Source organism: Urocampus carinirostris, chromosome 11 (genome assembly GCF_059441175.1).
Source record: "Urocampus carinirostris isolate Australia breed hairy pipefish chromosome 11, RoL_Ucar_1.0, whole genome shotgun sequence".
Classification (NCBI taxonomy): Eukaryota; Metazoa; Chordata; class Actinopteri; order Syngnathiformes; family Syngnathidae; genus Urocampus; species Urocampus carinirostris.
This window is the reverse complement of record NC_142359.1, coordinates 11635684-11663191: the sequence shown is the minus strand read 5'-3', so window position 1 is coordinate 11663191 and position 27508 is coordinate 11635684. Positions and strand designations below refer to the sequence as shown.

Genomic DNA, 27508 nt, shown 5'->3' with positions numbered 1-27508 from the left:
GAAGATTACGCTAACGCGAACGTACGATTAGCCTGGGTTAGCTTTATGATTCGAAGTAAACATTCAGGGTGTCGGAACTGAGCCCACAATTCAGGGTGTTGGAACGGAGCCCCCTTTCCAATGAAGCGCTAGCCACTTGTGGTGCTAAATGACTTGTAAATGACCTGATTTTTTTATTTTTACACGTTCATGTTAGCGTAATCTTCCGCACGAAAGATTACGCTAACGCGAACGTACGATTAGCCTGGGTTAGCTTCATGTTTACGTTAAACATTCATGGTAAACATTCAGGGTGTTGGAACGGATTAAAACGATTTACATTATTTTTAATAGGAAAATCGATCTCGGTGATTGAACAAATTGGTTCTCGAACAGGGTTCTGGAATCGGATTATGGTCGAGAACCGAGGTTCCACTGTACTTGGAACTCAAATTAGCTCTTCCGTGTATTTACATACAATGAACAAATACCTCACGTCTATACATTGTCACATAGGTTCCTTGTATAAGACACTTGGAAAATAATACTACTACTACTACTCATAAGAGTAATAAACGTATATCCCGCTCTAAGCAAAAAGTAGAAAGGGGAAAAAAATGAATGAATAAATAATAAAAATCACATAAAGGAAGGTAAATAAACCAAAAAAATAGCACGAACGGGATGTGGGTAGCAGCTATGCTTACCTTACAAACAGGGCTGCACCTAATGACTATTATAATAGTAGACCATTCACTGACTATTGAAACAAGTAGTCGAATAATCCAATGTTTAACTTAAATTTAACATGAACTTGATTTATTTATGTAACAAATTATATCAAACAAAAGAAAAATTAATAAAATGAAAAATACATCTTTTATTGCACATACTGCAGATTTGTACAAATATTTGATAAATAAAAGCGATTAGGCACAAAGGGGCATAAATCCAACAATATCGGCATATAAAATGTATAATGCAGATTATCAAAACCTTATTGGTTTGCATGTTACTTGAATCTTACCAAAGCGAGGCAGACTCCATTTTGTTTAACTGTCAGACGTTATTTCTCTTCAAATGTTGGTGCATTTGCAATCTTTGCTACTAGTCTTTTTATTGGCCGTATCCAGACTAAAATGATGCCAAAATTTCCAAGCTTTTATACGCGCACTAGATGTTTATGCTGCTCAAGTCAGAGGTGCTAATGCGAATTGGTGGCTCTCAGCAGAGATTATATTCTTTTAATGATGCCTCACTCTGTTGAAAAATCCTGTCCGGTTGTAAAAGTCGACAAATAGAGGTAAGATCGGGCCTAAAAATATCCAGCTCAACCCGACCAATAAAGCCCTTCCTAGCTCAAGTATGACAAATAAACTTGATTTTTGGGACCAAGCCCAACGCAAACCTGAACTTTTATATTTTATATGTGTGGAATCGGGAGGAGGAAGGGTGATTTGGACCAACTGCGCCCCCTGCGCTAAAAATAAAAAAAACCCCAAAAGAATAGCACCCCTTCCGCAATGCTGATGCCAAGCGTGCACTCGGGCTGCGATAGAGTCACGGAATCCATCGTGCTGATTATCCACAAAGAAAATCAAACAATAACGGGTGTGTAATGGATTCACTGATTAATGGAAGATGTATGGTTTGGAACTCATGGAACAAGCAACATGGCATCGCATGCAACTGGATGTCAACAACATTTTGTCACTGCCATTAACAAGCCGTGGGGCACGTTCTTAAAGTGATAGATGTGGTTAACGATACTAATATTCAATCACACCACAGGAAGGATAATTAATACAAAAATGAAAAGTCAGCGAGATGAAAACCTGACCCGGCCTAAACAAACTGAATGATTGACAGTGTAGGCCAGACCGGGTTAGAGATTACCTCTATTGTGGTGTCATTAGCTCACGAAGTATATCAAGAGGTCGCAGGTTCGATTCCAGGCTCCTCCGTGTTATATGATGAAGAGTCCTTGGGCAAGACACTGAATCCCTAATGCCCCCGATAAGCAGGTAGGCGCCTTGCATGGCTGACTCCCTATTGGTGTGTGAGTGTGTGTGTGTGAATGAGTAAGTGTGAAGCACATTGTTAAGCGCTTTGGAGGTCTTCATTGACTTGAAAAGCGCTATATAAACGCAGACCATTTACCATTTATTGTCAATGAATCCAATTTTCGACTATTAGTCATTTATCGATTTGGTTTCTCTTGAGGCCAACACATCAACCTTCCTTTTAGTCATCATCCTTCCGATCTCCTCTTTCTTCCACTGAGTCACTTTACTTCCACATCCTCTCACATTTAGTCACCCTATAACTAGGGTTTGCGTGACCTTTCTTACCCCCTTTCTTTGCCTCGCTGTCTCTTAGGAAGTAGAGATAGAGAGGAGAGGATCCCCAGTCTCCTCGCTCCCTCCGCTTTAGTCGCCTCTTACGACACGCAGCCGACCACGGTGGGAGAATTCTCTCACCTCTCAGGAGGAGAGCGCCCCTCACCACCAACCTCTTGTTGGTGATAGGAATGAGTGGAGAGGTGTTGTAAAAGGATAGTGTGATGTTTGGACGCGTTCTAAGGGATGGGCAGTGCACCTGTATGACGCGGCAGGGGTAAACCAGTAAAAGCTGTCAGGCCCTGCTGTTGAACAGAAGAGTGTGTTGTGTCACCTTGACCCGAGTGATGTGGCCGCTTTCTTGTGTCCCGTTTCATCTGGAGGGACGAAAGCAGGCCCAACTTAAGTGCCGAGGTGCCTAACTTGTTTGGGCGTTTGAGCATTTGGGTTAGCCATGGTCCAAAAAGATTTGTGTGTATTTTATGCTATTTTTTCCCCTTTTTTATTTTCGTGTGTCTTGCTGTCGGTCACCCCTCTTGAGGGATATGACCAAGGTAGATAGATTATCTATTTTTGTCAACAGTGTCGACTAATTGTTGCAGCCCTATTCCACCCTAGAAAAATATTCCCCAATAGCAAAAGGAAACCTCGCGTGTTTGTCCGGATCCAAAAGGAGAGATGTCCACACGAATAATGTAAGACAAGAACCCGCACGCACACACGCATGGAGGTATAAGTCATTCGTCTGGTTGGTACTTGCGGGTATTTTATGTCGGGTGTTCTCTGTGCGCGCTTCCATCGACTCGCTGAAGGAGCGGCGCCATAAATATTTGATCCGCTAACGACCAAACAAGGAAAAGCCGCGAAAGATGTTTTTATTTCAGATAAAAGCGAGGACGCTTGCTGACTGCACCTGTGGTTCGCAGCCGTGCGACTCGAGGGAGGAAAAAGCACAAAAGAGGAATCGGAAACACACCGATGCATGCAACCAGTGACGCACATCCTCACGGCCTCATTGATTTTGTGCACTAACACTGTCACCATGTACAGTGGGCTTGACCCCCTCCCTCACCCCTTATACATGTGTAAATGCCACACTTGACACTCGTCTCCCCCCTCGGCCCCTCCTATACTCATTAGAAAAACCCTTCGCCTCCCTTGATAATCCTCCATCTTATCACCCCCTCCCACATACAAGCACCCGCACATAACTCATCCGTCTCCACCCATCTCCGCTGCACATGCTTTGCTACATGGGCACACACACAGCGCCGCATATGTTAATTTTGAAAGAACCTGACCCCTCCACTCCCCTTACCTCACGTGCTATTTAGCGTTATAAGGTGCAACATTTTCGATCTACTCGTGTGAAACATGCAAGGTTGCGAGGCTCAACAGCGTGCTCCAGATGCGTCAGCGTTTCCAGAAGATAAATATGTGGAACTGTCAAAGACAGGAAAACAATTGAGTTCTTCCTTTTGACTATTATTGTTTACTTTTTTCATTGCTTAGACTGTTATGCGCCGTTTGAATCATTGTCACTATTGGCCAATCCTAATGCTGTTCTTTGATATCCACACCCTTTAAGGTGGACCTGATTTTTGTAACCCAGGAGATTTAATAAAAAGAAAAGGCATAGAAAGGGCTTTTAGAAAAGGTGGGAATTTTCTATTCAATGTTTGAGTCTTTTCGTTCAAAATCACATTACCGCGATTTTAGCTAACCTGCATTGGCTCCCTGTTAGCTTAAGATGTGATTTTAAGGTTCTGTTGGTAGGGTACAAAATCACGCATGGACTTACTCCCGTATATCTTTCAGATTTTATTTCCTCCCGTGTTCCGGTCCGGAGCCTTCGCTCTGAAAATGCTGGTCCACTAGTGATCCCAAAAGCCAAGAAGAGATCCGCAGGTTCGAGAGCATTCTCCATTCAGGCCCCAGTGCTGTGGAATGCTCTTCCCCGAGATTGGAAATGTTTAAATCTAAGCTTAAGACACTCTTCTATTCTATAGCACGTGAATAACCTATATTTTATGTTGACAATATCAGTTTATCATTTGTTATTGCTCCATCCATTGCAGCCTGGTCATCTTGGAAGGGGGACTACCTCACGAGCGGTCCCTTCTCAAGGTTTCTTAATTTTCCTCATGTTGAGGTTTTTGAGTTTTTCCTTGCCCTCATGAAGGTTTTAGATCAGGGGATGGTGTAATAATAGTCCGTGCTTTGCCATAGTCTATGCAGCCCTTTGAGACTCTTGTGATTAAGGGCTATACAAATAAATATGACGTGACTTGTATTATTTCCTTGTTTTGAGAGTCTTCTTACTCTCAACTTATCACAGCTGAGATGGTACATTTATTACGGTCATGGAACGCTTGAACAATTATACATATCACTTGTGTTTTTTATTATTCCTTTTATTTAATGTTGACCATGTTTTGTGTATTGTTACGCAAAACAATATCTATTGCAGCCTGGTCATCCTGGAAGGAGTTACCTCTTGTGTGGCTCCTTCTCAAGGTTTCTTATTTTCCTAATGCTGAGATTTTTTGTGTTTTACCTGCCTGCTTGTCGGTTTCAGAACAGTGGATGGTGTAATTTTGGACTGGGTATTCCTTGAGACATTTTGTGATTAAGGGCTTTACAAATAAATGTGACTTGACTTTTATGTTTTTTCTGATAGTGACAACATGGTGACAATCGGCTTTACAACAAACTGCAAGCCCATACTACTCTACGGACTTCTGCTGGAAGGCAAAACCCCCCAAAATATGCACATACAGTACAAACTGTTATTTTGAACTGCAGATATTTCCTTTCACCTTATCAACAAAACACCAATATAACAGTCTGGCTTCTGCAGTAATTCGTTTTCAAGGTTACTTTGCGCATTTTCATTGTGCATTGCCTTCTGCTTTCTGATAGGCTTAACAGTTACCCTGCCAGTTTTCTTCCTGTGTCTGCCTGTGCATCAACATTGTTGCAGTCCAAGTTGTACACATACGTAAAACAGTTTGATTAACCTACATCACATACAAGTAAATATCTTTATATTTCCATTTCCTTTAAACCCATCATGTCAACAAAAAGCTCTGGACCAAAGAAAGCATCCAAAGGCAGAGGAAAATGCTTTCCAACGCCAACAAAATCAGACTTCTCTTGACGCAAAAAAATAAATATTCACAGCATTCCTTTCAAACTCCCACCTCTTCCTGCTCCTCTTGTGACCACCTTTTGGAGGTCACGGCGGCTTCTACATTTCTCCCCTCCTTCTCTTGTCTAAACTACTGACCTGCCTCCATGCTTATACCCAACTTACTAAGGATAGCGGGAGACCGGCTTTTGACTTAAACAGGAGCTGGCTCCCTTCAAGACGTTTTTTTTTCACCCCCAGCAGGACGGCTGCAGCTCAGCCTAGCTGGCATAGCGGGCAGCTTGGAACAGTTCCAGTCCAAACGCATATGCAGAGTACACACAAAGCTGCTTTATGTTTGTTGTTTTTCAACCGTATACACTGTAAAAATTCCACACCCCCCGTTTTGCAAAATGATGCAGCAACATCAGTGTTGAGTGACTCACTGAAAAAAAAGGAATTAGTTACATGAACTAATTACTTCATTTAAAAAACAATTGCATTACCACCCTAGATTACTGACCCCCGAAAGCAGCGCGTTTCACTAAAAATAACCTTCTGGTTACAAATTACCAAATATACATTGATGCTAACCCCCTGAAACTGCTTAAAAATAGCCAAACAAAAGAAATAGTTTGTAAGTACACATTTTGCCAGCCGAGACACTCCATATCCATTTTGTGTTTTGTCTTCAAACCATTTGATTTGAAGATTAGTTTCTCCATTTCTGCGTAATAACCAAGACGCTTGCTTTTTTCCTCTAGGCATGCTGTATTGGAAAAGTATTTAAAAAAATAAAAAGACTAAAATTCAACACTCTTGAACTTGTAAGTCTGTGCTCATATTTGCCCCATTGATTTTGTTGTTAGGCCACACTCCCTCCCCATGCGCTGCCTACTACCCTCTGATTTCAGTATTTTGTTTTATTGTTGTAAATGCTGCTTCGATGCGAGTATATATAGTAGGGAGAATATCACAATATCAGTAGGGAGACATTACGCGGCATTGTTGCTTGTGCTCAAGACATCATATCTGTATTCAGTTGTATTCTGTTGGTAGTTCTAACCAAGCCTAACGATCCTGTGTAATGTATTCAGGGTTGTGTTGATGGCAGATTGAAGATTAAACGTTGAGCGGAGGAGGTTGTTATGGTAATTGTTTCCCTTAACTACTAGGGTCGTAGGGGCACCATTTTCTGTGGTGTGTCTTGAGCAAGTACAACCTGGTGGTGCCCATCCCTCTCCAGGCCAACTGTCAAAAGCATAATATGGATGCTACCGGGGTAATGCGGCATGTTGTAACGCCAGTTAAGTTACAAAATGTTACTAACAATGCGTTACGGTTTACGAAAAGTAATTGCGTTGTAGGAAAACGTTCTTTTGTAACCCATTATTCCCCAACACTATATATAATAGATGGTCAAGAAATAGAAACATGTTCCATGGGGAAAATGGGGGAGTGAGGCAGAGAAAGAGAAATAGCGGGGGCCTCGGTAATTTGGTATTTCCTTTCTGGACATGGGAGGAAGGGCCATTGCCCTGGACTGCCTGCTCACAAGCCCACATAGAGCCCTTTTAATGACCCATAAATATGGTCTGAGGCGCTCAGGCTTGAGAGAAACACAGGGGAAAGGCAAACGGTGGTCTAGCCCATGAACGGATAGGAGGAAGCCTCTGGTTTGGTCATATTACATTTGGTTGTTAATACTAAACAAAACAACAACAACGCAGTAATCACAAGTTATATCACGATTTAATTTCATGGGTACGCTGCTTTACGGATTCTTAATTGTGTTCTGCCTTGTCATTGGATAACAATCACCCTGCCCCTTTTCTGCCTGTGTCTACCCGTGTGTCAATAAAGTTGCTGTCTAAGTTGTTCACGTACGTAAAACAGATTGAAGAACCTACATTACATACACGCAAATATTTTTCATTTTCCAATTTCTATCAAATCCACAGTGTAAACAAATAGCTATGCACCCACAAAACCAGCAAATGGAAGAGGAAGATGCTTTCCATCATCCACAAATTTGGACTTCTCCACATGCAAAAGGATGGCTAAAGCATTTTTAACTCCACATTTTTTGTTTCCATAAAAACGTCCACATGATGTTGACAAAATATCTTCTCAAATAAAAGTGTTGTCCTGAAATCATTTTCACCCCTTTTCAGAATCAAAATAGTTTTTCCCCAGTGATTTAGGATATAGTATCCGTATTGTCACACACGGCTGCCCGTCAATGGCGAGTTCCGGTGTTAGGATTTGGGGTGGACACAAACGTAGGAAAGGTAAGGTGCTCAAAAACGATGGTGTTTGATCACAAAATCATCAACAAAGTAACAAACAAATAGTTAATAAAACAACTAAACTATCCAAACCAAAAAAAAAAAAAACCTCATAAACCAGGACTAAAAAAAAGTGACGGCAGTATGGGTGGTGATATTGAGGGATATGACCGACAACTGGTGCTGTCCAAAATGTCCTTATGAAGGCTCAGGATAATTAGGGGCAGACAGACACACCACAGGAAGCGGTACCCCTACGACCCAGGTGGTTAGGAGATCCATGAAGTGATGATAGCGACAAACTATGATGTCAATTAAAAAGTAGTGCCCTGAAATGATTTACACCCCTTTTTGGAATTAATAGTCCAATATTTAATTTAAACATATATTTGTGTAAAAAAGAAAACATAAGTTTTTTTAAGTACAGTACTTTTTTTGTTAAACAAATTCATGAGCGTGCAAACGGTGTTTGGTTTCAATGTATAATAGAGTAATGAATGAATAAATAAAAGCTTTCTACTTTTTACTATCGCGGATGCATTTAGGAACGCAACCCCCGCCAAAAAACAAGGGATCACTGTAGACGAACACAAGGAGTACCGAAGGAGTAAACTCACAAAGGTATACACACAAATAGGGACACGAACCACTGCAGGAGTTCAAATGCAGGTTAGACCTTCAGGCTCCTGGGCTCAAAGAAAGACAGAGAGAGAATTCATAAGCAGGCAGGGACACACTGCTGGGATTACCGCGTGAGTACTGAGCACGCACATGAAAGTGGAGGAGGGGTTTTGGGGGATCACAAGAAAATTAAGACAAAAAAATATATGTATGTATTTTTTGTTAGACCCCAACATACGACGATTACATGTTCATCAATGACATTCTGGAGGTGAGAGGCTCAATGCATTGATGGTTCAGTGGCCAATTTCAAATTACGTTTCGGGGAAGAGGGAGAAAAAAGTTAAGGGACAGTGTGTATTATTTAGTCCCTCTCGCGATGCGGAAAATCTTCCATTTAAAAAACAACAATATTGATTCAAAAACATGCATTTTTAAAGCACTGTAGGTGAGAAATGTGCAGTTATTTTGCATAACATGAGCCTCACATAGTAGGAGCTGATCTAGATATCTGTCATCGTGCCACTGAGGGTACCCTCAAAAACAAAAACCTTGACTGGGGGGAAGGGGTAGTAGTGAGATGCATTTCTAAAATAACATGTTATTACGATTCTATTTTTATGCTACCAACAGGTTGTAATTATTAGAGGTTAAAATAGGCTCAGTCAACCACTAAACATCATGTCAGTTGGAAATTAAATTTCTAGAAAAATACAATGACCAACTATATATTTTCAGAACCAGTCCGCAGGCTTCTCAAGTGGTCTAAGGCTCTTAGCAGGCACCACGTTGAAGACCCCTGCTTTACACAATACAGCCACATCAAGTGGTCAAAAAATAAACACTGTCCCTTTAAGACCAACACAACAAACTATTTGAATTTAAATTCATGTGTCTACTAAAAATAAAAGGGTTTTTGAGAATAACCATTCTTTTTGTTTCTGGGCTCAAGTGTTTTTGAAGGAATTTAATTTTGCCAGTAAAACTGCAATATCAACACAATATTGTTATATTGTTTTTTTTGTAATATAGATAAATTGATTGTCTTTGGTTGTTAGAAATGCAAAACGCAAAAAGGCCCTTGAAGAAAATGCCACAACGCATTAAGTCAAAGTAACAAAGTGAAAAAAGCAGGGTTCACACACCTTTTCATCGCCAAAATCAAGCACTTTTTAAAGACTTTCAAAGCCAGGACTATTAAAAATTGAAATCCGGTGTCAATCATATATTTTGCAGATCCACAAATATATCTGCTGTTTACATATGTGTTTTCTAAATCACGTCTGCGCATTTTTCAAGACATAGGATTTTTAGTGTACAATTTACCACTGGAAAACCTTAATTTCCTTAATTTCTTGCATGTCCCATAATTGATATATACAAATTGCACTAATACAAATTTCATAGTTCCTTTTTTAGCTGTAGCATGCACCTGTACCGTAGGGGGCGGCAAAGCCTTAAAGATCAATGCCATTCAAACTAATGCCAGCTGCTGTTAACTACAAGGGAAGAAGAAACACCATGGCACAGCCAAGCCACCAGAGAGCAGTCAGTATCATATTAAAGCTGACTTGTTGAGAAACATGGAAACAATTTCAAGAATCTACAAGCACCTAAAATTCAACGCCTTTTAATTCATGAAAACATTAAAATTCAAGCATTTCCAAGGATTTCAAGCACCCCTACGAACCCTGAAAAAGTGATGAAAGTGGATGGATGGACGGCTGGAGGTTCGTCTGGATGAACACACAGACAGGTAAAGGATGAAGGGTCGTAGTGGGCGGCAGGAGGTCTCTGATGGTCTTTGATCGTCCCAGCAGAAATAATCAACAAAGTCTTGAGCATGTGTGTGTTTGTATGTGTGTGTCTTTTTTGTGGGGGACAGGGGGCTATTTTGGCTATGTGACAAGATTATCTCCAACCAGGCGAAAGATCTAAGACTGTACAGACTCCCTCTCTCAAGCTCAATTCTCCCCATCATCCAGTTCTCTTGTCACCTAAAAGCATTTCTGCTGTACAGTCACAGTTATACAACCAACTCCCTGTTTCCTCTGGAGCCAACACACACATGCACACGCCACACAGGCAAATAGTGTAGAAAAAGCTAAGTCCAAGCAAGATTTTCTACCCCAGGACTGTGGGTTTGTTTACAAGTAGGAAAGAGTGAGATTAAGATCAAAATTTTGGTATTTTGACCAATCAGAGTAACCCATTAACATGACTTGGGACAAGAAAAAACCTGCATCATAGCACAAGCGATGTCATTAAGCAAATTCATTATTTTCTCATTTAATGTATGACATTTTATCAAAACACTATAATATGAATTTCACTTACTCCAAAAGCATACTTGGTTTTTATAGCTAGGGGGGTCCCTGTCAATGCAGAAACAAAGAAAGTACAGTAGTTTTTGTTTCAAGCAGGGTTTGGGTCACGGGAAATCAGGCTTCGGGGCAGCAGTATCTTGATAACCAGAGGCAGCAGTCATGGTCAAGAAAGGAGGCAAGCTATGACAAGAAATGAATTGAAATGAAATGATCTGCATTTATATAGCGCTTTTCAAGTCAACGACTTCCCAAAGCGCTTTACAATGTGCTCCACATTTCCCAATAGCGGCCTTGCAGCCATGTAAGGCGCTAACCTGCTCATTGGGGGTATTAGGGGTTTAGTGTCTTACCCAATGACACTTCGACATGTAACACAGACGAACCGGGATTCAAACTGGGATCCCTTGATCCCAAGACGAGCGCTCTACCTCCGTAGCTACTGCCACCCTCGGGACTTGGTACAAGAGGCAAAGAACTAGCACCGAGCCAAACACAGAAGTGCCTAAAAAGTGAGCAGGAGAGGTGATGAGGGAGCATTCACGGCAAGTGAGACCAGGTGAGTGGCCACCAGGAAGGGACCAAAAAGGCAAGGTAAAGTCAAAGGGGGAGAAAGAAAATCAAACCTGGCTGCCGGACAGTGACAGTTCCAGGTTGTGCTTGTACGTTGATCACCAGGATACACTATATCAACCAAATCACATTCGGCTTTTAGCTGAAGGTGGTGTCAAGTCATGGTTATGCTCTTCTGTGTGAGTATACTAAATACTCATGTATAATCTAGTCCAGGGGTGGCCAAACTGGTCTTTAAGAGTCGCATATCCTGCATGATTTTGGAGTTTCACTGCTCAATTTCAGGTGAAACCATTCACCTGGGTCATTATCAAGCTCCCACACAGCTTGCTAACAAGCTTTAAATTAGCATCACCCGAGTTGGGGAAGAGAAACTTCCAAAACATGCAGGACATGCGGATGTTGAGGACCGGGTTGGCTATCCCTGATCTAGTCTCTTGTGCTACCTCACTCCTCAACAACTCACACCTGTTACCAACCGCTGACTTCCTCTATGTTAAGTACTCATCATAAACTCGCATTTTCTTTCATGAATTTCCACCGATTTACTTTATTAATGTATTTTTATGTTCAATGACTATTTGAATGTGTTTTAGTGATAAGGAAGATGTGTTTTATAGCTATCTAGTGTTAACTTGGATTATTTAGAGCAGACATGTCCAAAGTCCGGCCCAGAGGCCAGTTACGGACCGTGATCTAATTATTACTGGCCCACGGCCTCTTTCTTAAAATTAATATGTAATGTTGACCGCAGTATAAAATGATAATTAAAAAAAGAATTCACCTTAGGCCACCTTGCCTTTAGCTTTCTGTGACAATTTCAGCCCACCCAGTTTCCAACATGGCGACTGTAAATAAAAAAAAGGAAAGTTGACTGTGAGGGCCACCACTCCCAAGACAAGTGGAAATTAGAGTCACTGAAATCCGAAACAACTGCCTCCACCTAATTTGCCAAGAGACTGTTTCTGTTTTCAAAGAATATAATATCAAGAGGAAACATGCTGACTATAAAACGCTAACTGAAGCCACTTTAAATGGGACGCCAGCTTTTCACGAGATCTCTGCAACTCAAATGAAAATGCTACAAAGACGAGCTCTGAGGTTGCAACGCCGATCGCCAGAAATAGTAAACCTTTTACCGAGAGTGACTTCATCAAAGACTGTTCAAATAATGCCAAGGTGAATAGACGGCCCCAAGTCATTTTCAGCTTTCCAAACGTGGCCCGCTTTCTGAAAAGTTTGGACACCCCTGATTTAGAGAAACAGAGAACAGATCACTTGGTTTTCAGTTAATGGGGAAAAATATATTCGCTATACAAGGAATTCTGGATGCAAGCTTGATTCGGGAACAAATTAATCTCGTATTTAGACTGGCCACTCTATTAACGATATTCGGACCATAATCTGATTATTCCCTGCATGTTAATGTACCGTGTTCTGCGAAATCCCCCACAAACATACCCAATGTTGATGTATCGGATTCCTCGACTATTTGACGGGATAATTAATAAAATGATAAATTTTAAAACGATTCAATGACCAGAGCACAAGACAAACATGCTTGTTTATGGCGTCATGGAGGCAGGAGTGTTTCCCAAAACCAGTTACGATTCAAACTCCACAGATAAGAATAAACTGTGTGCAAAATGAGAAGAAAAATCTAAAAAATATGAAATAAATAAATAAATAAATAAATAAATAAATAAAAGATTTTCTTCATATTGAGCTGGTTTTAACTATGCTTGGGAATGAGCAGAAATTAAGAAATGAATCCCAAAATTCCAGCCTAGTCTTCCTGCATCATTCAAGCCATCATCTTCACACCCCATCTCTCAAAAATGTTTCCACTTCTGCCTACCTTGCTTTCTCTCGCTCTCTCTCGCTCTCACTCAGACACACACATTTGTGCTTGTGTACGCACACACCGGAGCAGTAGTCATTCTACTTATAGCCTCGCCATAAATCAACCTGTCATTCTCCGTCATGCTGGCTGCATTTGGCTGGTGGGGCTGGCAGCGAGCACACACACAAATACGCGCAGAAAGCGAAGGACAGCAGCGAGCACATCTACCCATAAACACATAAAGACCAACAGAGTCCAAAGGGAGCCTTAGAAAGGCAACTACTTATATATCGGACTCCAACAGAAATACGAGTTAAAAAACAAAAATGTTCCCATTTCAAGTATAGCACTGCTGCTCAGATCGAGAAGAATTGGTCTTCGTTCTAAAAAACGGAGCCTTGAAAACCCGCAGGGTTTTATACAGCTATGAAAAAATAAAAATAAAGTATTTTTAGAAAAAGTTGGAGGTCTAATATTGACAAAAATATCTCACCATTTCAATGATTTGGCTGATTGGATTCAGGATTGTGCCATAGATGGGAGTAGGAAAGTAGAACGACAGACCGGTAAATCGGGAGCTTCACCTTTTGACTCAGCCCCTTCTTTACTGTGATCCATTGATAGAGATTGTGCATGGCGGCAAACGCAAATCTTATCCCTAACCCAAGGGCATGCCAGACTTTTTTGACAGAGAACAATGGTCTCGGACTTGGAGGCATGTATCTTCATCCCTGAGGTCAGTCCCACACAATCTCTACAATACACAGAGTTAATGGTGCCTCTTCTGAGACAGCAGATGGTGGTTGATAATTCCCTCAAAGCCATCCAGAAGTCCTTTTTCATGTCCTTCACTAACTTCTCCTATGCCCATGTTTTTGCCTAGGTGACCACTGAAGCCCTGTTATGCTTGGCCAGCCTGTACATGTCAGCAGCTTGCCAAATTCCAGTGGCTGAAAAGCCCCAATAAGACTGTTAAGCTTGACGGCATCCCCAAACTGCTGTTGTCCATCAACAGATCTGGGGTTTGTCACAACAACAGGCAGTGCCAGTAGGCCAACTCTTCAACATAGGCCTTGAACAGAGTCTAATCAGACTAGAAGTCCTCCACCTTTTCCAGGATATGTGTTAAATTCTGCCTCAGGTGGAAATTGAAGCTTTCAGACGGAATTCTGCCAGAGGTTTAAAAATGGCCCATACAACAAGCTTTGGTCTGCCAGGTTAGGCCTGTCTCTTCACCCACAATGGGTGCCAAACTCAGCACCATACTTGAAACTGTCAAGAATCTAATTGGGGTAGTGTGGAAGCAATGTGCAGAAACATTGATTAGGACAGAAACTAGTGACCTTTCAATTGGGCAGGGTTCAGTACACATAGTCAGGTAGCGAGGCAACAATTTTGATCCACGGGGCAGGCAAAGGGTCAGTGTTTCAGTAAACCCAACCACTGGAAGCAACAGTCCAAGAATTCGTCGGGCAGGACTCGTGATCCGGAAGGGCGGGCAGGGGTTCAATACATGAGAATAAAAAACGAGAGTTCTTTAGACTTGACAAAGAAAGCCAAGCTACTAGTCAAGAATCCATGGGCCAGAGTGTTTGAATAGTGACAAGAGTTGTGATAGGAGGGAAATCAGGACAAGTGACTGCAGCTACCAGGGGAAATACTGAACCAGGAAACATGTAGCCAAATAAGGTAAGGCCGAGACATTGAGAAAAAAAGAGAGTGACAGACACAGGATCCTGATTGCAGGAATGTGACAGAAACGACCACGAGGTGGGTCATATACTGTAATTGTGGCCTAGGGTTTCCTGAGTTCAAGCACATATAGAACCTCAAAAGCTTGAAAATTTCGTTTTTTCTGGACTCAGAGGTACAAAAACAAAACACAACTTGAGTGGACAGGGACTTATTCCTAATCATACGTCCTGGTCTTAAAGTCGTTGTCAACATGGCCTACAGGTCTGAAAAAGAATAGGTCCCATCAACAGAATGAGTGGATCTACAGGGGGAGTACATTAAAAATAACACAGGTACGTTTTTTGTTGTCTGGTAAAACAGCCATCCCACCACTCAAGGGTGGATCGAAGCAAAACTTTCTGGTTACCCACGTCCAAGTGCAATCATCAACCACAGTGTTCCTATCATAAGGAGTCGGATTTCCAACCAATTCAGTAAAATGTGACGCAGGGTAAATTCTATTTCGTTAGCTTCAATGTTGCTCACACATTTGACAGAAACAAAACTTTTCTCCCATGTTTATATCATTCCAGGATGCTCGGTGTACCTAATAAAATGTCTATAAGACGTACGGTGGTTTATGAGGAAAGAAAAGATATTACCCTCTGGTTCACTGGTGGGTGCAGTCACTGATTATACTCCATTATAGTGATGGTGATGATGGTCATTTAATGGAGTGCTAACATGCAGAGTCAGTGATTCAGGCACAAAATGACGGTTATTGTTATGCGCCATTTATTTGAAGTACAATCCACGTACAGTAAACAAGAGTGATAGATTATCATCATTTTCTGACACCGTGTCACGTCTCATATCTCATCAAGCATGAGCGAGAAGATGTGCCCCCAGTCTCCTCCCTCCAGACTCGCCAACCACTTTTTTAAGTATACGTAATGGCACTTCGAGCCGATGTCAAGGGAGGCGTGTAAATTTCCAAGGTCGAACGTCTCAAGCTTTTGATATCTTAGGCAAGGCGTCCTCCCTCCGCACTCTCCTTTGCATTCTTCTCTGTTCCTCCCTTTATCCAAGACACACACAAATTGCACACACTCTCCAGCAGAGGATGGGTTGCTCGGGAACGAAGCGGCTCGATGAGAGGGCAGTTCGAAGTGAACGACGAGAGCCGGCTCCGCATCAATGAGGAGACGGCTCTCTTCGAAATTTGCTCTCTCTCACAGTCTCTCTCTCTCTCATTTTCTATCTTTATCTTTCTTTCTGTCTTTCTATCCATCTTGCTCATCTGCTGTCTCTTTCTTTCCCTCTCTCCCTTTTTATCTTTCTCTCGCTTTATCTTTTTGTTTTTCTCCCTCTCTCTCTCTCTCTCTCTCTCTTCTCATTTTCTATCTTTATCCTTCTTTCTCTCCGTTTTGCTATCCATCTTGCTAATCTGCTGTCTCTCTCCTTTTTAGCTTTCTTTCGCATTATCTTTTTGTCTCTTTTCTTCTTTTCTCCCCCTCTTTCTCCTTCCCCTCCTCTGTCCCTCTCTATTTCTCGTGGTCTCTCTTTCTCTTTCTCGTGGTATCTCTCTCTTTGTAATGCTCTCTCTTGCTCTCTCTCTCTCTCTCTTCCTTTTTGTAGTCTCTCTCTCGCTCATGGTCTCTCTCTCTCTCTTTGTCATTGTCTCACTCTCTTTTTCAAGTTCTCTTGCTCCCTCTTTCTACTTTCCTCCCTTATCTCCCTCTTTCTCTCTTTCTCTTTCTTTCTCCCTCTCTCTCTCTCCCCCTTTATCACTTGGTCCCTTTCCTGCACTCGTGACTGGGCAATATAATAATAATAATAATAATTTCCTTTGTATTGTCATTCTTTGTAACAATGTACACAGAACGAAATGTCGATACACCTGACCCGTTGTAGCGAGCCGATGCAGCCGCAGCCAACAGAGGGCGCCGCCATTTTACCAATTAGGTATGACTCAGCCGAGGCGCGAACCAGCGACCTCCCAGTCTCAAAGCGGGCACATATGAGTGGTGTCATCTCCGTGTTTTTCATTAAAAGTACATTGTGTATTGAAACAATACAGGCTGTTAGCATACAATAATACATTTTTTAAATATTTATTATTATTGGTAATATATCAGTAAAAACAAAAACATCTGAAGAACTGTTTGTGAGCCGAAAAAAATGGCTATTTTCAGTGAGCCAAAAGGACTGGCTCTTTTCACTGAGCCAAGCCAGGTTTCTAAAAAGAGCCGGAATTCCCAATGCTACTCTCCAGATTGGTGTCCCGCTGCTCTGACCTGTCTCTCGCTTTCTCTCTGTCTCTCTCTCATACGCTTTCTTATGCTCTGTCTCTCTCTCCCTCTCCAAGGGAGGAGAGTTGGCTGTCTGCCCAGTTCTTTTCCTTTCTTTCCCTCACTCTCTTTTTTGCCTTTGTATCTTTGGTCTTTGTTGGCTCTATCGCTCCATCTATTGATCTATCTATTTTCTAATCTCCTTTTGTCTCGCCTCTCCTATGTCGCCCCCCCCCCCTTTCCCCACTCTTCCTCCGATGCCTGTATAGCGCGCATCCTCTTATCTCTTCATCTTCTCGACTGTCACCCGCACACTTATCTTCTCGTCCGCTCTCCTGTTTTAACCCCCTCCTCCTCCTCTTTTCTTTTTTTCTCTCTCTTGCTTGCTTGCTGATGCCGAGGCTGCATCCCTCTGGGCAAAAAGAGAGGGGGGGCGCAGGGGGAGTTGTGTCTTTTCACAAAATGGGGCATGTTTCTCTTGACTCATATTTGTTAAAATAAAGTGGTGTATTTTTTTTGGGTTGTCACAGCATTTTCCATACGTAACTTAAAGGTGTAGTGCGTCCTTTGAGGTGTCTTTAAAAAAGTTAAATATTTGATCAATTATGTATATCCTACTGAGTTCAAAGAGGCTTTATGCTTTATTTTCCACTGTACCTATATGCTTTTATCTTACTTTTAGTAACACTGTTGGAGGTGGAACATGTTAGGTAGAACAAATGGGAGTGGGGAAGTTCTTGATAGTGACAATATGCTTGTCCTTGCATTTTTTCTCTTTCTGTTTGTTACTGTAGCATGAAAATAGTCCTAACGCCAACCCAAAATTACAAGTAAAATGATGGTTAGCGCTTGTGCAGCACAGTTCATGTCATGGGAACCTGTCGTGGGTTCAAATCCAGCTCCAGACTTCCTGTGCGGAGTTTGTATGTTCTCCCCGTGCTTGCGTGGGTTTCCTCCGGGCACTCCGGTTTCCTCCCACGTTCCAAAAACATGCATTTCAGGTGAATTGGCCGGTCCAAATTGTCCCTAGGTGTGAATGAGCAAATGAGTTGTCTGTCCCTGTGTGCCCTGTGATTGGCTGGCAACCAGTTCAGGGTGTCCGCTGCCCACTGCCCGGAGATGGCTGGGATGGGCTCCAGGCCCCCCGCGACCCTAATGAGGATAAGCGGTACGGCTAATTAGATGAGATGAGATGAGATGAAAGAATAATTGTATTCGAGCGCGTATAAGAAATGCACGTACTGGCACGCGCATCATGAACAAGCTGACTTGAGGCTGCAATGATGACACAAGCAGGAGTTTGTGGCAGCAGGTAAAGGTCACCAATTCAGTAGAACTCCTTTAAGTAAACTAAAGTTTGGCAGATTTTGGATTTCATGGAGGAATCTGCTATCTGTAGTTAAGGGGCAGGTGAGGCGCGGCATCAACTGTCATCATGGATCTATACATTTAAAAATACAGCAACAGCTTACATTTCTTCAAGTGTTAACGTCACTATTTTTTTCTACTATTTGTCAAAATCCCTGTCTTTTCCCTTATATGACGACTATTATTAAATCACTATGTATGTAACTTGTTTAGTGCGTCAAGATTCTGCAGATTTAAAGTGAGGCACATGATTCTCTTGCTTCAAAACAAAGAGCGGTAGTGAGACCAAGGATTCCTATTTTCCGCTCACCTCAGCCTTAAACAATAAAATTAGTCAAAGCATTTAAGAGCTAGTAGCAAGTAAAACCATGCAGTATTTTTTCTCATTGCAAGGACATTTTCTTCTCATAGAAGAATACCTATCTATTGGTGTTTTTATTCAAAAGGAGCAATATTAAATATATTACTTGTCATGATTACTGATTTGGTCCACCTGTGCCCACTCATTTGGCGCCAGCCGCTGCGGGCTACCTGATTAGTTCCTTGTCCTTTTTTAAGCCCAACTCCTGTCTCTCTCCGGTTGTCAGTCCGTCAGCGAACCTCTGTTGTTACAAGTAAGCATTTTGACTCCGACTCCCGCCTGTCCCGTTCTTGCACCCGTTTTTCCACCTGTCCGTTCCTGATTTCCCCGTTTGTCTCTGGCTCCGACCTGTTGTTGATCCCAACCATGTCTGCTCTCCCGTCGCGGCTTACGACACGTTTTATGATCCCGACCATGTTTTTGCTCTCTTGTCCCGGCTATCGACCTATTTTTTTCCGTCCTTGACACCACCATAAGATCCACTTCCGTATTCGGATCACGATCCGATTGCATGAGCAGGTTGCTTCCCGCGTCCAGCGAGCACCGGATCGCGGGCGCTGCCCTTCCTCTTTCTATCAATAAACTTGTGGTGAACGCAATGCATTTAGGTCCTGATTCCATTCTCGTCGTGACATTACTGTTCTGAGCATCTGCAGATGCAGAGTGAGGCACGCAATTCTCTTGCCTCATGGCAGAGGGCAATAGTGAGACCAAGGTTTTGGATTTGGTATGATTTTTTTCTTGTTTCATCGACTTTTCTGATAAGAGAGGATTACCTATTCTGTTATTCTATCTTATTATTTATTAGTGCTTTTTTGCCCAAAAGGAGTAGCGGACGAACTGAGATTTATGGGTTAAGGGAGAAAAATAAAAGGGTTATTCTGTATGCTGCAGTTATATATTGCTTTTTTGCTCCACAAAATAAATGATGAATAAGATGTAGGTTGATTCATTTGTGAATCAGATTGTGGCTCACAAGACACAAACCTCACCTCAACTTTAAAATTATCTAAGCAAAAACAGATTAGCAATAAAAAGAATAACCACAGGCATATATTATTTACCTTCTGGAATAAAATATAGAGCATCTTGTGATGCTGTCTTTCTGTTTATCATGTTTTACTGTCATGTTCCTGTGGGGTAAGATGGGCACACTTAAATGTATTTGTAAAATCAAATTCCAAAGAGTTTTCAGTTCTTTGATACTATGTGTGTGTTTACAAATTTTGGTTGCGTGGAGTGCTATTTTTGCTATTGCTGAATTGAAATTAAAAGATTGGAGTTAATACGTTTTGTATTGTCATGGGGAAACTGAAATTAACATGAGTCATTTTTTAGTTGTCTTTTGGGGAAAACAAATATGTCATGTTTTCTTTTCTTCTAATCCTTTACGTAAGTTTTGCCTTCGACGTGATTTCTGCATGGCCTTTTTTCTCTCAACCCTTGCCCCTTTTGCCCTGCAGCCCCACTACCGAAGCGTCAGTTAGACAGCGCCATCTGTCTGCGTGCTCTTTTACTGCAAAAGATTCGCCACAAACTGATGTTAGGTAATCAGTGATAATACAGAGTCGATGGTTGTTTATTTACTGATATTTTGTTTTTGTTTTCTGAGCAGAGACTCCATTATCCCTCTGCATTTTGCAGCATTAGAATACACGGAATAACTCACTCAACTGAATTATATTTAATTGTCTTTATTGTCGTTGATATCAATGTTGTGAAACGTTGTATGCAGAGATTAGACGCGACACTCCAAGGTAAACATTGAATTAAGATTTTAAAGAGAAAAATAAGATCGAAGACTGTCAGTATAAATAGCTAAACATATTTACAAAGTGGTGCTTAGAGATCGGCCTAAAAAGAACCATTCTTCTTTTTTTCCTCTAAAGAATAGTGCATTGTAACTGCAGTGCAACGAAAAATAGTGCAATAACACTTCACAACAAAAACATTTACCGGCAACAACAAAAATACTCCCAAATAAATTGCAAGCTATATATTTTCACAGTTTGTGCACTTGTATGGGGTGGTGGGAAGAAACTCAAGGTATCTTTATCGTGTTCAAACCTTCTTTGAGTCGATGGCAGCAGCTGAAAATTAGATGGTAGTCACAAATATATTTCGTTTTCCAATCTTTTGTGGGTGTTTTGATTCCGCGTGGAATGCTTAGAGGCGTTGTAGTTACAAAAAGTGACCAGTAGAAGTCAGCTTTTCTTTTCATCTAACTGTCCACGTTGCTCACTTTTGATCTGACTTTTCAACAGTAAAAGCTCCTACACGTCAAAATGTCATACGAGTATTGTTTTCCATATGCTTTACTCGCAATGTATTTTATTGGGTGCTCCATATAAAGTCACTTCAATCCAAAGATAGGAAATAAAGCACCTTTCAAAACTACACACGTTTGATTTGATTTCCAGATCCCCCAATTGTTCTTAAACAAAAAATTGACTAAGCTCCTCAGCTTGTAAAGTGCTACTTTGAAGAGGGTTAAGTGGTGCCTGCCACAATACAAGCGCCTATTATATAGACCAGTGGTTCTCAACTTGTCAGACTTTGGGACCCAAATATTCCACCCTAATGACAAACTGTGACCCAAATCAAGAAAAAAATCCACCTTCTCAAATGAATGAAATGAAAAGATTGTATGCGTATCACGTGTGGTAGAATTTATTTACCTTTTTCTCTTTCAAAAAACTATGACAGGCAAGACCAAAAGTACTTCAAGTACCGTTTTATACTGGGAAATAAAGCCAACAACGCACTCCCTAATACTGCTTTTCAATAGGCACATACCTAAAGAAATGTGTCCCTATACAATGATAATTATTCAATTACGGAGATAATACATATGAATATGCTGGTTAAAAGCTAAAAACAACGTTTTAAATCACTTACTGTACTTTACAGCAGCTCATTGATAGCAGACACTCTTACACCATTTTGGTATTTCACAATCTTCCATCTTCGATTTCAATTATTGTTGTCACCATTTCCTACTTTTCCTTACCCTTCTTACAAATGTTTTTGGGACCCATTACTACGTATGGACATAAGGGGCAAATAAAACTAACAAAATCACAATAAAATTAGATGTGGTCCCTCTTAAACCGAATTGGGACGGCGCCTATTGACTGAACAGGAAGAAGAAATCAAGCGAGGCATTATCGCCATAACATGTTAAAGAATGTAATTGACCCTTTAAAAATCAATCCATCCATCCATTATCTGCACCGCTTATCCTCAGTAGGGTTGCGGGGGTGCTGGAGCCAATCCTAGCTATCTTCGGGCAGTGGGCAGGGGACACCCTGAACTGGTTGTCAGCACACAGAGACAGACAACTCACTCGCTTATTCACACCTAGGGACAATTTGGACCGGCCAATTAACCTGACATGCATGTTTTTGGAATGTGGGAGGAAACCCACGCAAGCACGGGGAGAACATGCAAACTCCACACAGGTGAGGTTGGATCCCATGACCTCACAACTGTGCTGCACACGTGCTAATCACTGCGCTGCCGTGCTTCCCACCCTTTATAATATACGTGTAAAAAGCTAAAAACATTAAAATGTTAAAAACCATTGACTGTACTTTCCAGCTGCATGTCGATGGCAGACACTCGTGCATAATTTTGGTATTTTGCAATTATTTCCTTCTCCAACTCCATCGTTTATGTCACCGTTTTCGACTTTTCCTACCTCTTCTCACTAATCTTACTGTCCCCCATTATTATCATCAGAAAAAAGGAAATAAAAACCAACAAAATTCAAATAAAATTAGATGTGGTTCCTCTCAAACAATTGGGAAAGTGCAGATGATTGACTGAACTGAAGAAGAGATCGAGCTAGGCATTATTCCATCTAATGTTAAGGAGTGTGATTGTCCCTCAGTTTTTTTCTTATTTTTCTTCCTTTCTTAATACACTAATATAGACAATGCCTGTAATAATATGCATAGCACGCATGATAAAGTCAGAACCTTGCCAAGTCTCGGCCATGATGACATCAGGTCGGCAATCTGAAGCTCCTCGTTTGTCAAAGAAATGGCCAAATTTGCAGTTTCAGTGCCTATGCATCCCTGATTGATTGGTCCCCAAAGGTGCATGGGGACCTGTCTTGCCTCACACTGACACAAGCACATTCCCAAACGGAGGAAAATTCCCAGGATGCACATTAGCAATGAGGGGGTCGTTTTTCAAATGAGGTACCAGTGTTTACATCAGGGTTCGTACACCTTTTTATGGCCAAACTCAAGGACTTTTTAAAGACTTTCAAAGCCAATCTATCCAAATTCTCCAGTACAATTAAAAACAGAAATTCAGTGTAAATCATGTATTTTGCAGATCCACAATTATATCTGCAAAATACATTTGCGATCACGTTTCATAGGACAATGTTGTGCAAACTAATGCCAGCTGCAGTTAACCACGAGGGAAGAATGAGTGCAACATCAAATCGAAGGCACCAGAGAGCATTGTTGGCGTCATTTTAAAGCTGACTTATTGAGAAACATGGCAACAAATTTAAGCATTTACAAGCACTTCACCCAAAATTCAAGCTGTTCTCAAGCTTTGAAGACATAACCTTAAAATTCAAGCATTTTCAAGGATTTCAAAAACCGGCTCCTCTTGGATTCGATGCACACAGATGCCTCTTGAATAGTTGAAACACACATAACTAAGTAGGTGATCCTTAAAGAGCCAGTATGTATTCTTTGACCAGCAGGTGTCGCCGTTTTGTTCCGTGCAACCAAAAAGGTGTGGCAAAAAGCCCAATGAAGAAAAATGCTTTAAAAAAAGTACTAAAAATGATGAATTGGTGCCACTCTTGCTCCCAGTGTCCTTAAATTCAAATAGCTGGCTATATTTGTCTTTACTTGCTATTTTTAAATCATGTATTCATTTTATTCATCACAATATTTAAAAAAATTAAATTAAAAAAAAACTGCTGATACTTGAACATTAGATGACGCTGTAGTGCAACCAAAAATAAATGCTATAAAGCACAATGAAAAAAGGTCAATTTTTAATTTTTTCTAAATTGTTGATTCGGTTCCACTTTTGTCCCCAGTGTCCAACATTGAAATAGCTGGCTACGTTTTTCTTAACTTGATTAAAAAAAAATAAAAAATCATTTATTTAATTAATTCGTCACAGTAATGATCAAATTGAAAAATAATAATAAAAACCATATGTGCTAGTTGTATTGCATTTTGAGTTTTTCAATTCATATTATCAAATGTGAATTCAAGAGGTGTACTATTTGACCACTAGATGTCGCTGTGTCGTGCAACCGCATTGAGTACTATAAAGCTCAAGGAAGACTACAAACAATAGGGTCTCAAAGTCACTAAACTGCTATTCATTATACATTTTGCAAGGTTTTTTATTTTTTCGGGTACCCCTAGCAGGAAAATGGCGGACCTCTTGAGGTGAGATTATCATATGTAAAATAAATAAATACATATTTCTTTACCCGTGAGTATTTTTGAAAAAAATGCATGTTTCCATGATATTTCATGTGTTCTTGCTTAATATTAAAATACATACATGTACAAGTTTTTTCTTTTTAATGATATACACTGTCTCTTTAAGCGCCACTATTGAAGCAGCAGAGATACTCTACATCAGGGGTGTCAAACTCATTTTAACTCAGGGGCCACACGATAGAAAAACATTCTCTCGGGGGCTAGACTAGTAGATTAGAGAGAAAGAATGAGAGAGAGAGAAAGAAATAGAGAGCGAGAAAGAGAAATAGAGAGAGAAATAATGAGATAGAGAAAGAATGAGAAAAAGAGAGAAAGAGAGAAAGAATGAGAGGAAGAGAGAGAAAGAGAAAGAGAAAGAGAAAGAGAGAGAAATACAAGTACAGCATTTGTGAGAGGCACCTGGCTTTGGCTGCATCAAGTTTCAACCTGCAGCTCGTTTTTCTCTTGCGCTTCTCTGAGTGTTGTCTCGCAGGCCAGATTGCATCCCTTAGCGGGCCTGATCCGGCCCGCGGGCCGCCTGTTCGACACCCCTGCTCTACATGATTAAAGACAATTTCATTGATGAAAACAAAGTAGCTACAAGTATTTCTAAAATGTTCGCTCGAGAATAAAGTGTGGTGTTTTTCTGCTGTACTGGCCCACCATCAAATGCAAGCAAGGCCTTCTAATCCGAGTCCAAATCCTTCCACAAGTGTTCATTAAACCAAACAGAAATTCTTCGTCTGCTGATGCATAGATGGGTTAAAAGAAAGAAAGAAAGAAAGAAAGATTTCCAGCCCGAAATAGAAAAGAGGCTGCACCGCATAGTGAGAGGGCAAGCTTTCTTGGAGGCTAAAAACACACATTGCACATCACCACCGTCGCTTGACATATATAAAAGGCACTTTTTCTCCACATTGAGATTCGGCTTCGTGGGAGGTTGTCACTCAGCGACTTCATCGTACATGGCAACCTTCGGACAAGGGGTGTCAAAGATGAGGCACGCGAGCCAGATCAGGCCCGCTGAGAGAAGTACAAGAGAAAAAATAGTTCCACTTAATGTAGCCAAAGCCGGCGCCATTCCCAAAGCAACTGCAGCTGTAGAAATAAATTATATATTTATTTCGATCTCTCTTTTTATCTTTCTCTATCTCTCTCTTTTCCCTCTTTCTCCCCCTTTCATTCTCTCTATATTTCTACCTCCCTTTTGTCTTTGTCCTGCAGTCCCTCTCTTTTCTTTGTCTGCGTCACTCCTACTCTTATTTGTCTTTCTCTGTCTTTGTCTCTTTCTCCCTCTGGCTCTCTTTTCTTTTTTCTGTCTTTCTCTAACCTTCACTTGCTCTTGTTCCCCTTTCTTTCTCACAGCGTCTTTCTTCTAGTGTCTGTTTATGTTTCTTTCTTATGGTCCTTTTTTCTTTCTTGTGGTCTGTCCCTCTCTTATGATCTCTCTCTTACGGTCTCTCTCTATATTACATTCTCTTTCTCTTACGGTCCCTCTCTCTCTTATGATCTCTCCCTCCCTCTCTCTCTCTCTCTCTCTTACGGGTTCTCTCTCTTACACTCGCTCTCACAGACTCTCTCACTTGCTCTATCTTGTAGTCTCTTCCTCTCTCTTAAGGTCTCTTTCTCTCTCTTATGGTCTCTCTTTCTTATGGTCTCCTGCTTTCTCTCTCTTTTCTATGGTCTCTCTTTCCTATGGTCTCTCTCCCTTTCTCTCTTATGGTCTCTCACTCCCCCTCTTATGGTCTCTATTTCTAATGATCTGTCTCTCTCTTATGTTTTTTCTCTTTATGGTCTCTCTCTTTTATGGTATCTCTTTCTTATGGTCTCTCTCTCTCTCTCTCTCTCTCTTAGAGGCTCCCTTTTTCTCTCTCTCTTTCCTATGGTCTCTCTCTTGGTCTCTTTCTTATGGTCTCTCTTATGGTCTACCTTTATCTATCCCTTTCCTTTGGTCTCTCTCTCATGGTCTCTCTTTCTAATGATCTGTCTCTCTTATGGTCTTTCTCTTTCTTATGGTCTCCTGCTCTTATGGTCTATCTCTCTTGTGAGTTCTCTTTCTTTCTCTCTCTTTCCTATGGTCTCTCTCTTTCCTATGGTCTCTTTCTTATGGTCTCCCTCTATCTATCTATCTATCTATCCCTTTTTCCTTTGGTCTCCGTCTCTCTTCCTCTTATGGTCTCTCTTTCGAATGGTATTTCTCTCTTTCTCTCTAATTTGAAAAAGGTATTAAAAAAAAAAAGGCGGGAGAGGCGTTTTTTGTGGTAAAAAGTAGTAGTGTTGGCAGGTATACTCAAGAAGGTCATAAAATAAAAACCAGAAAAGCCCCGTTACCGCCATGCATTAACACGATTTAAAAACATATACAATTCTCACATAACTATTTTTTTTCTTACCTTGTGACCCAAAATCTTCTGTTGAATTCCAAGAAGTTGTTCTCAAGTACAAAAAGTGGTCAAAATGGAAAACGGAAACCCACTTGCTGCCGTGCCTCCATTCAGAGAGATTTTGCCTTAAAGTCCACTTTTCCGAAACACTTAAATGTCTTTCATGAACAACTCATGACGAGTCTTCTTTAAGGAAATGTTCCGAAAATCTTTTAAAGTCCTCCGTAAGGAAAAATATCAATCAAAACCGGCGCCGTCCGTCAACAGGTGTCAGGAACAAACATCAATTAAAAAGTTAAAAATAGAAAAAAAGGAAGGAGGAACAAAAAACGAGGAAAAATACCGGAATAATAATAAAAGCAGGTAGATATTCGTGAAAACAATTCGTTTTATTTCTCAAGTGAACCAAAAAAAGTTATGGTTCTGACTGCCGAATCTCTCGGTGCAGTCTGTCAAAAACTGGGGAGACGAGGAGGGAGTGGGTGTTCCTAAAAAGCGAGAGGTGTGTCCCTCAAAAGTGCCCGGTTTCTTGTAAACTTTTTTTGTAAAGTTTTTGGGCCAAATTGAATGAATGAATGAAAACTTTAATTCGTACATTATAAAATAAAAACAGGACAAAAATAATGACTCAACAAACAACAAAATTGTTAACATATGCATACCTGTCAAGCTCCAGGGCTCCATGCCCTTACAAACTGTCGTATTTTCCCTTACAAAATACAAAATAATCTTACACCATATTTTTTTTCAAACGTGTTTTTTTTATGTAGTTTAATATGTTATATTGTACATGTGTTTCGTTATATCATCTCATTAGCTGCACTGCTTATCCTCAGTAGGGTTGCGGGGGTGCTGGAGCCCATCC

The 27508-nt window shown here is 41.0% G+C and overlaps 1 protein-coding gene across 1 annotated transcript in view; it reads right to left on the bottom strand.

Moving 5' to 3' along the window:
- Nucleotides 1–27107, bottom strand: part of wnt5b (wingless-type MMTV integration site family, member 5b) — a 124722-nt gene extending 97615 nt beyond the window's left edge. Inside the window, exon 1 of the mRNA XM_088348743.1 lies at nt 26653–27107. The gene's annotated coding sequence lies outside the window, so the exon portion shown is untranslated. The remainder of the gene's footprint in view (nt 1–26652) is intronic.
- Nucleotides 27108–27508: the final 401 nt, after the last annotated feature.